This window comes from Erinaceus europaeus, chromosome 19 (genome assembly GCF_950295315.1).
Source record: "Erinaceus europaeus chromosome 19, mEriEur2.1, whole genome shotgun sequence".
NCBI lineage: Eukaryota > Metazoa > Chordata > Mammalia > Eulipotyphla > Erinaceidae > Erinaceus > Erinaceus europaeus.
The window spans coordinates 22,223,227-22,238,827 of NC_080180.1; the positions used below are offsets into that span (position 1 = coordinate 22,223,227).

The following is a 15,601-nucleotide window of genomic DNA, read 5'->3' on the forward strand; positions in this document are numbered from 1 at the left end:
ATGAGGGTAGTGGTGGTCCTAGGAGGTGGTGCAGTGGGGAAAGCATTGGGCTCTCAAACATGAGGTCCCAAGTTCAATTCCTGGCATGATTCTTGCATGCCAGAGTGATGATCTAATTCTTTCTCTAATAAAAATAATTCTTTAACAAAAGACAGAAAGAAATGAGGATAATAATAATAATGATGATGATAAGTACTTTTCATGGTTGCCATGAGAATTCGAAATCACACCACATAGGCTGGGGAGACAGCCTAGTGGTTATACAAAAAGATTTTCATGCTTGAGTCTCTGAGGTCCCAGGTTCAGTCCCCAGTACCACTACCATTGCTCTGGTCTTTCTGTATCTCTCTTTCTCTCTCTTCCTCTCTCTCTCTCTCTCTCTCTCTCTCTCAAATAAAAAGAAATACAATGCATATTTTTAAAGTTAAAGTATATGTACCAGAGTTTGGGGTGCCCGAACCCACACAGTAGGACTCAACGCCATATAGCTATTGCCATGCACTTCTGATGTGCCTGTTAGGTACAGAGGCAAGAGGGGGCCACCTGTGACCCAGGGGTGTGTGTGTGTGTGTGTGTGTGTGTGTGTGTGTGTGTGTGTGTGTGTGTGTGAATTCTGCCCAAGGATATGCTCCCAGTGAGACCCCTGTTCAGAAAGGGCCTGAGGTCAAGAACCACAGCACAGGTTCCCACAGGCAACTTGGGGTTCTGAGACTTGGATTTCAGCTAGTAAGAAGAGAGGCTGGTAGGAGTCACAGGAAGCCAACCCCTGCAGAAGCTTCCTTTTTCCCGTCACCCAGCAACGGTTAATACCACCTCCCACATCCACATCCACCCCCTTGCAACAAGCCAGAGCAAAGGCTGGGAGAAAACCCCACAGAAGAAAGGAGTCCCTGGCTTTCTTTCTCCATTCTCCCTTAAGAAAGATCAGGAAGCAGCTTGGGCTGCGAAGCAAGCCACCTTAACAGTGGAGTAATGGTCTGGCCTCCCGCCAAACCCCACCCCCGCTCAAACTTCGGCTCCTCCCCTCACTCCTCCCGCCTGCTCCGGCTGTGCTGGGGAGCCCGGGTCTGGCGGAGTTGGCTCGAGCTGTTGCCATGACAAGCATTTTCTTAAGCTAGCTCCGCTGTTGAGCCGGTCCAAAGCTGGGGGCTGCAGGGGAAAGGAGGGAGCGAACTTTCTGGGGAACCACCTCTCGGAGAAGAGCACGACCAGAGACAACGGCCCAGCTCCCCTGCGCCCATTTTCTTCCAGGAACCCGAGCGCTCCTTCCCGCTAGGAGGGCTGGGGGTAGAGACCCAGGCCGAAGCTGGGAGGCACAGTCCAGCCAGCATCGCCAGCGAACTTGCCACCTTGGGGAGGCCTTTGGGTGGTCACTCCCAGCCTGCCCCCAGCCCATGGAAAGCCGAAGGGAGAGTCCCGTTTGGAGCACTCTGGATCTTTGCTAGAAAGAAAGGTAGGCTTGCAGAGAATGAATTGGACGGCAATTGGCAAACTTTGTTGCTTTCTTCCCTCTCCATGGCTCCTAAAACTCTCCTGTTTCAGCCTGTTTCTCCTCCCTTGCGTATTTCTGCTCACTAGGTTCGGGGTGTGCGTGCGCGCGCGTGCGTGTGTGAGCTGTGTGTGCGTGTGTACAGATTTGCCCAAGACCATATTTCTTCCCTAGACTCAGTTCTGAAAAACTGTAGCATCAAACAAGTGCTTTCTTTCTGTCTGCCTAGTTTTTGACATTCCGGGGTTGGGGGCGGGGGCTGTCTCTGTGTGTGGGGAGGTGGTGGGACTCTTTTTCACATCCAGATTAAGCTTCTGGAAAAAGCATTTCCCGGGTCCACCCCCCACCACCACCATCCGCTCCTGCCCTCCCCTTCCTCCCCCTCGGCTTGGGAATGAGACGGAGAATGGAAAACTGTTGCAAAAAAAAAAAAAAAAAAAAGTATTTTCCGAGTCTGTCCCCTTTGTTGAAAGCCCTAAAGAGAGATAAAAGAGAGAGGGAGAGGGTAAGAAATCTTTCGAAGGGAGGAGGGGCTGGGGTGGGGGAAGGGGCAGGGGGGCGGTGGGAAGGGGGAGTGTCCATCCGAAAGGTCTTGGGCTTTGTGGAGAAACCTCAGCAGTTTCTCTCCGCCGCTTGCAAAGCATCCTCAGACTTTCCCGTCTATAATTAGCCGTGGAAAAAGCTGGGAGTTCCCTCGGACGGCTGTTGTTCGGAGCGTGTGAGGAGCGTGAAGAACCAACTGTATGAGTGTCTCCGAGGGCGCCGCCCCAAACAACTCTAGTTCCCTAGGGGAGAGCGGGGTGCAGTTGGAAACTTTGCGCTTTCCAGGCGGGTCACTGGGCTGACGGCGTTTGGCGGGCGGGGGTTAGTCATGGGCATCCCGGGGAGGACCCGGGTTGGCAGGGCTGTGGCGGCGGTGTTGTCGCGCTGGAGAGCCGGGGTTGTCCCTGGGGCACTCCCAGCGCGCGCACACACACAGACACGCGCGCGCACACACACGCGAGCGCGCACACACGCTCACACACACACTTGGCTCCCGCTTGGGGTGGAGGAGGCCGGCTGGCACCCTTCTCAAGGCAGGAGCAGCCTCAGCTCTCCATCCCACCGCAGGACCCACCGTTCCCCGCCCCCCCCCCCCCAGCTGGTTGGGGAGCCGCTGGCCGCATCCTGGGAGAGAGGGAACGCCCTGCTGGCCAGAGACGTCGTCCCCTGGGCATTCCTGCTGCACCTCCAATAACTTGCAGAGCTGATGCCGGCGCCCGCCGGCCCACCGGGAGGGGGTAGCAGATGGAGAAATAGGCGGGCATTCCACTGCCGACGCTGGGGGAAGGACACCCAAGGCCCTCTCCTCCTCCGGGTGGGGTGTCTGGCTCCGAGTCTTGAGATCCCACCCCCACCTTAGAGCCTCTCCCCAGAGCTGCCCCCTTCTTTGCCCTTCTGCTTTGGAGGTCATCCTTCCCCCCCCCCCCCACACACACACAGCCCTTCACCTGAGAGTAAGGAAAGCGCCAGGGTCGCGCCCTAGGCGGGGACGGGCCAAGGGAGGGGCTGGATGGTAGTGGGCTCAGAGGAAGAGGCGGTGACTGAGACCAAAGTGAGCCTGGTCCCCCTCGTTGGCTTCTTTGGTTTATGGTGGTGACAGGTAGCTGGACCCTGGACCTGGAGCAAACGCATGTAGACTGCTGGAGGAGAAGTAAAGGCAGAACTAGAAACTGGAAAGAAGGAAGGAAGCAGAAGACCTAAAGTAGAGCTTCCATGGGGCGTGGGGGGGGGGGCGTCAGGGAACTGCAGGCACTAGTTTCCATTTGGAGGCGCTGCGCGTTTGCTGGGGTTGCACCCCATGGCCAGACTGCCCCTCTTTACCTGTGTTTTTATGGAGCAGGGAGTTAGGCTTCAGGCCAGGACAGGGACCCCAGCGCCCTTCTGCGGGGGGGTGGGGGGGGGAAGGAGTCCATTTCTTTGCTCTTGTTCCAGAGCCATCCAACCTGGCCTGACCCCTGAACAGCCCTCCCCCATACGCCCCAGTCTACCCTCTGGTGGGGCCCATACTCCCCTATCCCCGCAGCCAGCCTTGCTACTTTCAGTTCTCTGACTAGGGGAAGGCTGGTGGAGTCGGAGGACAGGGCCCACCAGGGTGGAGAGCGGCAGGATCTCCGGGCCCCAGTCTAGCCTCAGGGCTGCGGGCTGGCTGGCTGGCTTCTGCAGCAAACCCTCCGCCCTCCCGGGGCAGCCCCCGCGGCCCCGCCCCGTCGCAGCTTCTCCTGCAGCCGGGCTCCACCCTCGCGCTAAGGCTGCCTCTGAAGGCAGGGCACCGAGTGCTGCTCCCTCAAACTGGAGATCTCAGGCTTCCTGCTTTCGGGGTGCTGCTGAGCCCCTGTTCTTTCCTTTTCAAGCCCCTACCTTCTCGCCCCTGTTCAAGGTCAAGTCCCATGAAGGCTACCTGGGGCCACCTAGCACTGTGCCTGAGATTAGGCATTTGGTTAGTCTGTGTCTGTTGGGAGGGGAAAAAAAAAAGGTGGCACTTTGGAGGAGCCTGGGAATCAGTCCGGGGGCTGGGGGAGGGGCTGATTCCTAACTTGTGGCAGTCACGGATTCCCCTTTGTACCTTGGGGAGCGGTGGGGGCGGCAGTGGCAGAGTCAGGTTTCCGTGGTCTTCTGATGGCAGAGTAGTCAAAATGAAAGGCCCTATCTAGTTAGGAGCGGAAGTACTGCCAGGTGTGAGTGCTGGAAGAAGCAAAAGGGGGTGGGGGAGGGAAGGGAGGATCCTTTGGCAGGGATATTGGGGATCCCCACTCCAGCTTTTACTAGAGTCTTGAGACTAGCCAGCACTGACCCTGCAATGGGTGGTTGCTCCGAACATCCCCCCATAAATCAGAAAGTTCGCTTCTTTCCCTGCCCCGCCTTTTCTCTTCTTTCTGACTCCTGGCCTGAGACCCAGCACCCAAAGACATGGGTCATCCTTATCAGGCTAGAGATTCCAGACCTACCAAGCTATGGAGACAGGAAAGGTGGAAACTCACTGTTGACCCCAAGACTCCTAGCTGGTCTGCCTTAGACAGATACAAATGTTGACTTGACCTTGAAGGAGAATAGAATGCCCTACCCTGGGTCTCAGCTGCCTTTCCTGGGGGATCAGACTTCTTTCCAGCTGTTCCTCTGCTGCTCAGACTTGCGCAGGGAGTGAGAAGAAAGATCTAGGCCCTGTCAGAAGTGGAATACCATCTTCAATGTACTCATTCCTCTCTGTGTGTAGCCCAGTCTCTGGACAGCAGGCTTCAGGGCTGAAGTCCAAGAGGCCTGTGTGAAATGTTTTATACTCTGACTTCCTTTCCCCCACATTTCTCTTTGTCTCCTCTTTCGTCTTTCCCTTGTGTAAGCCATAGTTGTTCCACTGACTTATTTCCTCTGTGCAAGCATTAAAACAGAAATGACAGGGCCTGTTACTTCTGCCTCCACTTGCAACCAGGCCTGTGCTCAGTGCTCAGCCCTCAGGAAGGTGGGTTGAGGAAGGAAAACGGGTAGGATCCAGTTAGAACCAGAGCCAAGGGCTACTAGCCAGGGGAAGTAGCATAGTGTGTGTGTGTGTGTGTGTGTGTGTGTGTGTGTGTGTGTGTGTGTTGGGAGGGGGCTCAAGGAAGGTGCCAAAAGGGGAGAACAGAAAGATGAGAGTAGGGCTGTCAGGGGACCAGGCACCAGGGCTTAGGGCCCCTCCTCATTTCTGGTTTCTCCCAGGATAAAGTCTTCAGCCTCATTACTGCTCTTAGCTCCAGTTTCCTAAATTCAGTGCAGAAATTTCTGGGTGAACAAGAATGGAAGCTGTGAGAGCCTTTTAGTCTTGCCTTCCTAGCAGATCACTTGGGATATGACTGAGGCAGCTTAAGGTAGTGTGTCTGTTGGCAGGAGGCTGAGGACTATCAGGCAGAGTCAGAGGGGCTCTCATAGCAAGATTCTCGGAGTTATAAAATTGATACCAGCAGAGCAAGCCAACCCAACCCCTGTGATGGAAAGTTAGCATTATCAAGCAGAACCACACTTGCTTTTGTCCAGAAGAGCTCCTTCTGGGAATTTTAATCAGTTTTTTTTAGATTTATTTATTTATTTCCTTTTACTGCCCTTGTTGTTTTATTGTTGTTGTTATTGATGTCGTCATTGTTGGATAGGACAGAGAGAAATGGAGAGAGGAGGGGAAGACAGAGAGAGGGAGAGAAAGATAGACACCTGCAGACCTGCTTCACTGCTTGTGAAGCAACTCCCCTGCAGGTGGGGAGCCTGGGCTCGAACCGGGATCCTTCTGCCAGTACTTGCACTTTGCGCCACGTGCGCTTGACACGCTGCGTTACTGCCTGACTCCCTCCTTCTGGGAATTTATCCAGAAAGTGCACATTCACTGTACAAAATAACATATGAACAGGTGATTCCTTTTTTTAAAAAATTATTTACTGGGTGAAAGAACCAGAGCATCATTCTGGCACATACAATGCCAGGAATTGAACTTGGGATCTCCTTTATTCACTATACCACTTCTGGACTGCAACCAAGATGATAGATACTTCAAAGCATATTTGTAATTGGAGGTAGTTGGAAGCTACTGAATGCCCATCCCTAATAGACTGGTTGAAGGAATAATTGTAAATATATGGAGTACTATGCAACCAAAAACAAGCCAGAGCCTTACAAACTGATACTACAGATTTCTGAAATGTGTTAAGTGAAAAGAATAAGACCCGGGGGCCGGCAGTAGCACAGCCAGTTAAGTGCACATGTCACAAAGTGCAAGGACCAGCGTAAGGATCCTGGTTCGAGCCCTTGGCTCCCCACCTGCAGGGGTGCCACTTAACAGGCAGTGGAGCAGGTCTGCAGGTGTCTATCTTTCTCTCCTCCTCTCTGTCTTCCGCTCCTCTCTCCATTTCTCTCTGTCCTATCCAACAACAATGACAGCAATAACAACAACAATAATAACAACAATAAACAACAAGGGCAACAAAAGGGAAAAAAATAGCCTCCAGGAGCAGTGAATTTGTAGTGCAAGCACCGAGCCCCAGCAATAACCCTGGAGGCAAAAAAAGACCCCAAAGGATTTCCATACTATATAGTACATAGTGCATACTATATAGTATATCTAGCTTAGAATTGAGAAAGCAGGTGAAAGGGACCAGGTGGTGGTGGCTCACCTGGTTGAGTGCACACATTGCAATGTACAAGGAGCAGGGTTTAAGCCCCAACCTCCCACCACTGTATCTCCTTTCAATTTCTCTTTATCTCTGTCTAAAATAAATAAATGAAATGAAATTAAAATAAATAAATAAAATGAAATTGGGAAAAGAGGGAGAGCAGGAGGAGTAGGTATACTTTCTTGCAAACACATACAAAGAATAAACATAAGGGGTGGGGATAGATAGCATATGCCTGAGGCTCCAAAGCCCCAAATTCAATCTCCCACACCAGAGCTGAGTTGTGCTCTGGTAAAATAATAATTAATTAAGTGATTTAAATGAGTACTTATAGAAGAATGATAAAACCAAGAGAAAAGGATACAGTTAAACCTTACTAGTTATATCTGTTAGACAATTCTGTAGATAAATACTGGGGAGATAGCATAATGGTTATGCAAAAGACTCTCTGCCTGAGGCTCTGTGGTCTCAGGTTCAGTTCTCTGCACCAACATAAGCCAAAGCTGAGCAAGGGTCTGGTTTCAATCATTTAGTTATCTACTTTCTCACTGTATCTGTCTCATTAAAGTTAATAAATAAAATATTAAAAACATATTTTTAAAAGTTACTTATCAATAATACAAAATATACTTGATAGATTAAAATACATTAAATGTAATAGAAAAAAAAGGCACACCTTAAAGCTAGTCATAACAAAAAGAATAAACCTAATAGAATATCAGCTTAATTAGAGATAATTCATTCAAGTAATTTTTTTAACTTAATGACCTGACTACATTCTTAGCAGAATGAGTACTTTCAGGATGAAAAAAATTCTTGAACTTTACTTTGTAGGTGTGTTGTTGGTTATGGTATTGGTGCCATAAATTGGAGACTAGTTTGTTATTGTTGTTGTTTGTTTATTTTTAGGGTAAATCAGATAAGTAATTGGGTTCATATGTCAGAAAAATCAGGGCTTCATTATGGGGTAAAAAAAGAGAGACAAATATAGAATAAAGCAAGATGAAGAAGGTCTCTGTGATTATTATACACCTCCTAGATCTGTCTGCTAGAAGGCTCTGGCTCTAGAATGTTCTGCAGTAGCACAGAATGTACCTCATGCCTGGATTAGTATTTCTGAACACCACTTTCCACTAAAAGAAAACCATGTTCCTAGAGAATTAGCTGGTTTCAGGTCTGGGACTGAGGAAGAAGCAGTGAACCATGTTAGGCCAGAAAGCTGGACCATGGCATAGACCAGCTCAGGTTAAAGGACAGTTAAAGTGAATCCCACTGGGCACATTGGGACTGTATTGCGGCAGGGGGCTGGGCAGTGGCTCACTCAGTAGAGTACACGTATTTGTCATACTTGAAGACTTGGGTAGAAGCTTCGTGGGCAGGTGGTGAAGCAGTACTTCCAGGTGTTTCTCTTTATCCCTCTTTGTCTCCATCTCCTCTCTCAATTTCTCTCTGTCTCTATCAAATATAAGAAAAAAACCAGGCTGCTGGGATTGGTGGATTCACTATACAGACACAGAGTTCATGCGATAATCCTGGCAGCAATTTAAAAAAATAAGAAGAAATAGTGACAGTGAATTGTTAAGACACTGAAAAACCATCTCCCAGCTCTGTTGTGACAGTTAAGAGGGAGCAGAGAAGGGAAACTCTAGACATAGTAATGGATGATAAAACTATTAGGTGAAAGGTTCACCTCCATACATTGCCTCATGATTACTCCTTATAAAAGGAAGAAGAAAACCTCCATCTTCCCAATGGGGCTCTTCACCTCTGACCACCTGAATCAAGTAGCCAAACAGAGGCGATATGGAACCATCTGTCATTCTTCCCTTCTGATGTATAGCTAAAGGAGCTTCAACATATTGCTTATGTTATCAAAAATGTCCTGAATTCATTCTTTTAAGAACATTTGTTTATTTAAAAGAGAGAGAGGGAGAACCACTTTGGTGCATGCAATGCCAGGGATCAAATTTCAGGACCTTATACTTAAAGGCCCAACATTTCATCCACTGTGTCACCTCCTAGGCCTCCAATCTAGTGAGAGAAAAGAGAGAGGAAGAGAGAACCAGAGTATCACTCTCACACATGCAATGCTGGGAGTCAAACTCAGGACCTTATCTTTGAGAGTTCAATGATTTATTCAACCTTCCAAGCTGTCAAATCTATTTTTCATTATTAAAAAAGAAAAGAACTTATCTATCCTCCTGGTACTCCATTCTTGAGGAGAAAAAAGACAACTGGAATGTCAGCCATTCTTTGTGTGAACTGAGACTTAAAAAAAAGTGGATGTCATAAGAATTGTGTGTTAATGGGGATACAGAAATCTACTGGTGGGAAAGGTATGATATTATAGCCCTGTTATCTTACAATTTTATAAATCAATATTAAATCACTAATACAAAAGTTTTCTTTAAAAAGAATTGGGGGGGTGGTTGCAGACGGTATTTAAGCACATATAGTGTGAAATGCAAGGATCCTGGTTCCAGCCCTCTACTCCCCACGTACGGGGGCTGGTGGTGTCACTTCGCAAGCAGTGAAGCAGGTCTGCAGGTGTCTTATCTTTCTCTCTCTATCTTGCCCTCCTCTCTCTGTCCTATCCAACAACAACAGCAACAACAAGAATAACAGCAGCAGCAGCAACAACAATGGAAAAAATGGCCCCCAGGAGCAGTGGATTCATAGTGCAGGCACCAAGCCCCATCGATAATCCTGGATGCAAAAAAATAATTGTGTGTTGGGGGAAAGGGCAGATATAAAGAAATTACAGAGACACTACAGGGAAAAGCAATAGATAAACCTTAATTGATCTTGGGGCTAAAAAACAAACAAAGACTACAGAAGACACTCTGGGACAATTTGAAAATGTTTAGTGTAGACAATGGGTGACGCGTCTTATTGTTTAAAGGTTGGTAATGGTGGTGTATAGGAAAATATGCAAAAGTATTTAGGGACAGAGTATCTGCAAGTGGTTTTCAAGTGTGTGTGTGCACACATATATAATGGTTAAATCTACGTGTCAGGACGGGAGTTGCTTATTATCCTATATTATTAGAATTTTCTCTATACCACTAAGTTGGATAAAGTCAGTTCCATTGGGTTTTTGGAAAAGTCATACAGTGCTTTTCTATGCAACAGTGTGTCATGGTTTTTCTGACAGTCCAATAGGAAGGACTCTTAGATTCCTGGACTTGTCTCAGTCATCCCCCAAGCTCCTGACAACAGGGGCACCTTTCCTAAGCCCCCAGGTCCCTAGGCAGCACAGGAGGGAGTTGCCCCTTGCGTGATACCCCCAGGGCACTTCTTTCTTGTGCTCATCTGTCATCAGCATATTTTCCTTCCAGGTGGGAGCAGCTAGGGCAGAGCAGCAGGCAACAGTTGGGATCTGGCATCTCCCTACCAGGCTTGTGGACCAGCTGAGGAAGCCCAGAGCCTGGGGGCTTCCAGAATCCAGGGGCTTCCCTCGGAACAGGCAGGGGTCCCAGTTACGAGAGGAGGAACCTCCTAGCATCCCAGAGTTGTTTCTGACAGCCATCCCCATCCTTTCTGAATTCTTTTTTTTTTTTTTAAATTTTTTTTTAAATTTTATTTTTGAGAGAGATGCAGAGAGAGACACACACACAAAGAGAAACACCAGAGCACTGCTCAGCTTTGGCTTATGGTGGTGCAGGGGATTGAACCTGGGACTTAGGAGCCTCAGGCATGAGGTCTGTTTGCATAACCATCATGCTGTCTCCCCCACCCCCCTTTCTGAATTCTAATTAGGCAAGTCAGAGACCACAGCTGTGCCTGCTCTGAGAGTGGGGACAGCACACCACTGCACTGCCAGTGACCCATATCATTGTGCTGTCCACCCCCCACACACCACCCCCCAAGAGATGAGGTTTCCAGGGCTACCCATGGCCCTCTCTTTCTCCCCGGGAACCCTGGGGTTAGGCCTGGTATGACTCATGCCTCCTTTCATGTGGAAGAGGGATATTGATCCATTAGTCAGGTCCCATTCTGCCTCACTAGGGAAACTGGAAGCTCAGGAGCCAGGACAATGAGATTTTGTCCTCTAGTTTCACCAGAATAGCGTAAGACTGAGAGTCAGAAAACTGGTGATAAGGGCTCTTGCCTGCTGTGTGGCCTAGGCTGAAGTAGATGTTATCTCTTGCCCTTCACTCCCCACCCTGATCCCACCCTGCATCCCTCCCCACTCTGACTGTAAATCAAGAGAGAAAGACACCTGCAGACTTGTTTCACCACTTGTGAAGCGTCCTCCTGCAGGTCTGCCTGGAAGTTTGATGTCAAAGAATCTGCTCCTCATCTTCCAGGGTCTGTTAAATTCTAAATCAGAAACCTAGAAAGATTGACCAGAGCTTCAGACCCAAGCCTTGGGAGTTTATTATCTCCCAAGAACATGTTCCCTCAGAGTTCTGAGGTCTTTCTCTATGGAATTATAATCCTTGAGCACTTTTGACTTATGACGGCAATTTCATTTGCTCCAGCCTCATCTTTGTCTTATAAAGCAGTGGGAGGCAGAGGCTGCAATCAGGGCTGTGGTGGAGTGTGTGGTCTTCGTCTGAATTGTAGGTTGGGTTAGGAGACATGTGGACACAGTTGCCAACTGCTAGACCAGCAGCCTCTCCCTCTCTCCACTGGTGGTAGATACTCTGATTGAGCCCTTGCCCAGACTCTGGTTGAGAGTTCAGTATTCCCTTCTGGTAGCTAGTCCACTATTCCTGTGCCTGAATGCTGTGATTTACATCCTAACCTCCCTCCTTTCTTCCCCATCTTGTGGCAAATGAAAGCAGGGACATACACTTGAAAACCCGCCTATAGGGACACATAACCCAGTGACACTGGAATGTGGAGACCAGGATTTGGCAGGGATCCCCTAGAAATCAGCCTTGGGGTTGGTGATTGCCAGATAGGGGAGTGGAGAGAGATGACAGAGCTGATGTCAGGGAGGGTGGGAGTGAGGATAGAGCTGCTGTCCAGCCATGGGCTTGCTCTCGAGCACCATGGAGAGTGCAAATAGTCTGGCAGGTGAAGGAGGCTGTCTGCTCCCACCCGCTGGAAGGCGTCCAGCTGTGGCTCTAGCACTGGTGTGGCAGGCAGATTGGCATCTGGCCTCCGCACACCTGCTGCTGGCCTGCTCTGCCAGTGCTCTCGGTCATTAGGAGGATTGCTGCTATTTCCTCCATGCCGTCTCATAAGCCAGCTAGCTGTGAGGATAGGCCCAGCTAGCATGCAGGCTTCCAGGGGCTTCCTGACCTTGACCCAGGGAGGTCATCCCCAGGCTTTGAGCTGGATAGAGCCAGAGCACTTGAAGCAAATAGAGTCAGAGAAGGGTCTGATCTCCCTTTCCTTACAGAGAAACACTGAAACCTAGAGGTTTGGTCAAGGACACAGGACTAGTTGGGACCAAAGGCAGAGCGAGAGCCCAATCTGAGCCCCATTCTGGGTCCCCCACCCCATCATCACATCACTGAGTGCCCTGGACCAATACCAAACCTCCCTGTCATAAAGAGACCCCTCCTTCCAGACCTTCTGGGGCTGGTTTAGAGCATAGTGGAGTCATGTACTAGAGCACTTTGAAGAAGGATGCTAAAACCATAAAAGCATGGTGACAGCTGCTGTGGCTGTTGTTGTTACCAAAAGAGGTCATTAGTACTGCAGAAAATGCAGGAGAGAGCTCTCTAGGTGGCTCCTAATGCAGCTGGTTCCTTGTCAGTGCCCTCTCTCCCCAGCCTGGAGCAGGGGAAAAGGGAAGCGGAAGTCCTAGGAGGGGTGGGCAGAGCCTTCCTCCTTTCTGGGAGTCCTTGAGCTGGCCTTTTTCTGGGGTCAGCTCTCTGAAAGGTCAGAGGAAGTATGAAGAGGAAGCTTAAGCAGGTTAATAAATGAGTTCTGATTTGGGGCCAAAGGGTCTGCAGAGTGGATGACATCAGGCTAGCTCTATAATCAAAGCCAAGCTGCTGTTTAATTGCTTGTTTGTTGACTTACCTGTTCATTCACCAAACATGAAACCAGCACAAACCATATGTTCAGACTGGGGGTGGAGCTGTACTCAGAGGCAGGGAGTGGTTGGGGACCCCACTTTCCCCTTTAGCTCAGGGACTGGGTCCTGAGCCAAGCCAGGAGTCCCAGAGCAAACACTAATTGTGCTGCTCTCTGGAGACTGTGCGTTTGTTTCCCCGGAGAACATCCACAAGGCCTCCCTGACTTCTAGAACACATGGCTTAATCTCCATCAAGGACGGAGCAGCAAGGGTCCTTGGAGACCGATGCAAAGCAGTGCAGTCCCTATTACCAGTCAGACATGACGGCCTGTCAGAGGGCTGCCCTTGTCTTTGCTGAGGAAGCCTTCTCCAGGGCAGGGCCTGATGCTAAGCTGCTCGTCAGTGGGGCTGGAGTCCTTAAGATGCAGCCCACATCATCTGACTGTGCAATGGACTCCTTGCATCCCGGGACAAAGGTGCCATTCCTTGGCTGATAGGCCCAGACAGGATCTGAATGGGGGCTTGGGCTGAAAAACGAACTAAATGACTAAAACTTCCAGGGAAGCCTTCCGGTTGCTCCTCCAATCTTTCTCCATCCAGCCTCTCCAACCCACCTCCCAGAGGCAGCATGGGATTAAAGGACAGGATGCATTTAGACTCAGTTGAGACATACTATGTGTAACCACACTGCAACTGAGTTTTCCCATCCACAAAGTGTGTGTGGGTCACGCTGCCTTTACCTGCCCTATAGAATATGCCCAGATTTCATTGTCCGCATTAGATTCTTGTGCCACTCCTTGTTCTAGATCAAGATATGAGCCAACACTAGTTAGATCCTAATTGATTAATAACACCAACACTTGAACTCTGGGTCCAAGCTGACATTTATTAATGACGTGCTAGGTATTCAACCTAGATTAATCTCCCTTGATATTCCTAGCAAGTCACTGTCAATGCCAGGATTGTCTTCGTTTTAGAGATTAATAAAGATATTTGCACAATGCAAGGCTTCCCCATATATAGATTTCCCCCTCTTTCCATTGTCAAGTGGCTGACTGACTGCTTGACAAGAACACGAGGAGATTCGACAGCTTTTATTGAATGTCGACTAAATGCCAACTGCTTTCAAACTATGTCACAACAACCACCTTCTGAGACAGGTGCAGCATTTGTCTTAGAGATCATCTGGTTGCAAGAATAGAAAGCTCCCCAAGAATAACAATCAGACAGGGCTTTATAAGCAGGTTTCAGGGATTCAGTCATCCCAGTATGGACTGTGCCTCTCCCTGGACCACCAGCACTGTCTCCCCCCTGAGGAGGCCTCCTCTGCTTCCCCATCCACAGCCTGTGGTGGTGAACCAAGCAGCAAATTCAAGTGTCCAAGACTGTCTTGAGTGTCCTCCTTACTGAATCTTCCAGAGTCTGTTTTCTCTGGAAGGTGGGGATAATACCCATAGTGGGTGCTCACTGAATTTTAATTTTTCCTTTTTCAAAATAAATATACTTCATCTCAGGCCAAATGCCAGGGGATACTGATTTCACATTAGTCCAGCGTAATCACCTATGGTCCCTGGAGGTCAGTGGGGACTCACTAGCCCCTACACCCCGACAAGGGTCCCATGAGGAAATCCCTGACCTTAGCAGGTGGATTCTAACCCAGACATGTGCTTCACCCCACCAGATTGGCTCTAGGACACCACAAGGTGATGTGCCCCTGCAGAAGGGCATAGAAACTGAACCAGAATTGGGTTCAGGTGGGCCTGGAAAAATAAAATGACCATTTTCAACCCCTGTTACATGCCAGACCCTCTTTTTTAATTTTTTCATTATTATTTATTTACTTATTGGATAGTCACAGCCAGAAATCAAGAGGGACAGGGGAGATAGAGAGAGAGAGAGACAGAGAGAGAGAGAGAGACAGAGAGAGACCTGCAGCACAGCTTCACCACTCACAAAGTTTTCCTTCTTCAGGTGAGGACTGGGGGCTTGAACCCAGGCCCTTGTGCACTGTAACACATGGACACAACCAGCTAAACCACCACCTCTCCCCACCGGACACTCTTTATGCATTTTATTTCTTTCTTATTAATGATTTAACAGAGTTTTACAAAATTACAAGCTTCCAGGGGTATAATTTCAAACCCATATGTGGTATGTATAAATCACCACAAACTGCACCAAGGTTCTGTGCCCTCCCTTCTTACCCCCTATAATAACCATAGTTCTCACAAAGCCCAAGAGACACTTCGGTTCCCGTCTTAATTTTTAGGCCGCTTGTGAGCAAAGCCATGCAGTAGCTGTCCTTCAGCTCTTTGATTCAGCATAACCACCTCCAGTCCTATCCATTTTGTTCCACATGATATACAGTCTCATCTTTTTGATGACAGTAGTTACTATTCCATTTGCTATTATGTAAGTTATTTTTAATCCTTACAGTACCCCAACCGTGTCATTACCTGTATTCCTCATGTAAGTAGCTTGACCAGGAATCATCTGGCTAAAGGTTGGACTGATCTTTGGCCCAGGTCTCTCTGTCACCAAGTCCCCTCTGCCCCAGCCTGCAACACTGCCTCCCACATAAAGATAGTTCTTACTTTAATTCTGCTGCAGTGTTCATCCAAATTCCTAGAATTGTGCCTAGTATATAGTAAATGCTAACATATAGAAAAATTGCTGGGTGATGTTTACTTTGGTAACTTCTTCTGCAGCTCTGAAGGTTTCCCATGGGCAGTGGAGAAGGGCATTAGCCCTTAGAGGATGGACCTCTATAATGTGTTGAGGCAGTCCTGTGGATGTGCCTCTGAATCCTGCTCACACAGTTAGCTTGGGTGGGGAGCATTAGCAACTGTGCCTCCAGGGGGAGGTGTCTGAAGAGGAGCATGTCCCTTGAGCCACCTGTGTTTCGTGTCTCAAACAGCTGCTGCACTGTGACACTCGGCCCCAGGAAGGGAGCAGGTGGAAGGA

The 15,601-nt window shown here is 48.9% G+C and overlaps 1 protein-coding gene and 1 long non-coding RNA gene across 8 annotated transcripts in view; one reads left to right on the forward strand and one right to left on the reverse strand.

Annotated features, from left to right (window-relative positions):
- The first annotated feature begins 1,043 nt into the window (after positions 1-1,043).
- ATP2B4 (ATPase plasma membrane Ca2+ transporting 4) overlaps positions 1,044-15,601 on the forward strand; it is a 109,936-nt gene continuing 95,378 nt past the window's right edge. For all 6 annotated transcript variants that reach the window (XM_060178623.1, XM_007522117.3, XM_060178624.1 and 3 more), the window contains exon 1: positions 1,044-1,453. The gene's annotated coding sequence lies outside the window, so the exon portion shown is untranslated. The remainder of the gene's footprint in view (positions 1,454-15,601) is intronic.
- LOC132534610 (uncharacterized) lies at positions 1,463-3,725 on the reverse strand. Of its 2 annotated transcripts, none has more exons than XR_009546324.1 (3): positions 3,353-3,725; positions 2,980-3,148; positions 1,463-2,274 (listed from the first exon to the last, which is right to left on the reverse strand). It is a non-coding gene; the product is annotated as an uncharacterized LOC132534610 (long non-coding RNA). The 2 variants fall into 2 exon arrangements; XR_009546323.1 differs by having other exon boundaries at positions 3,229-3,725.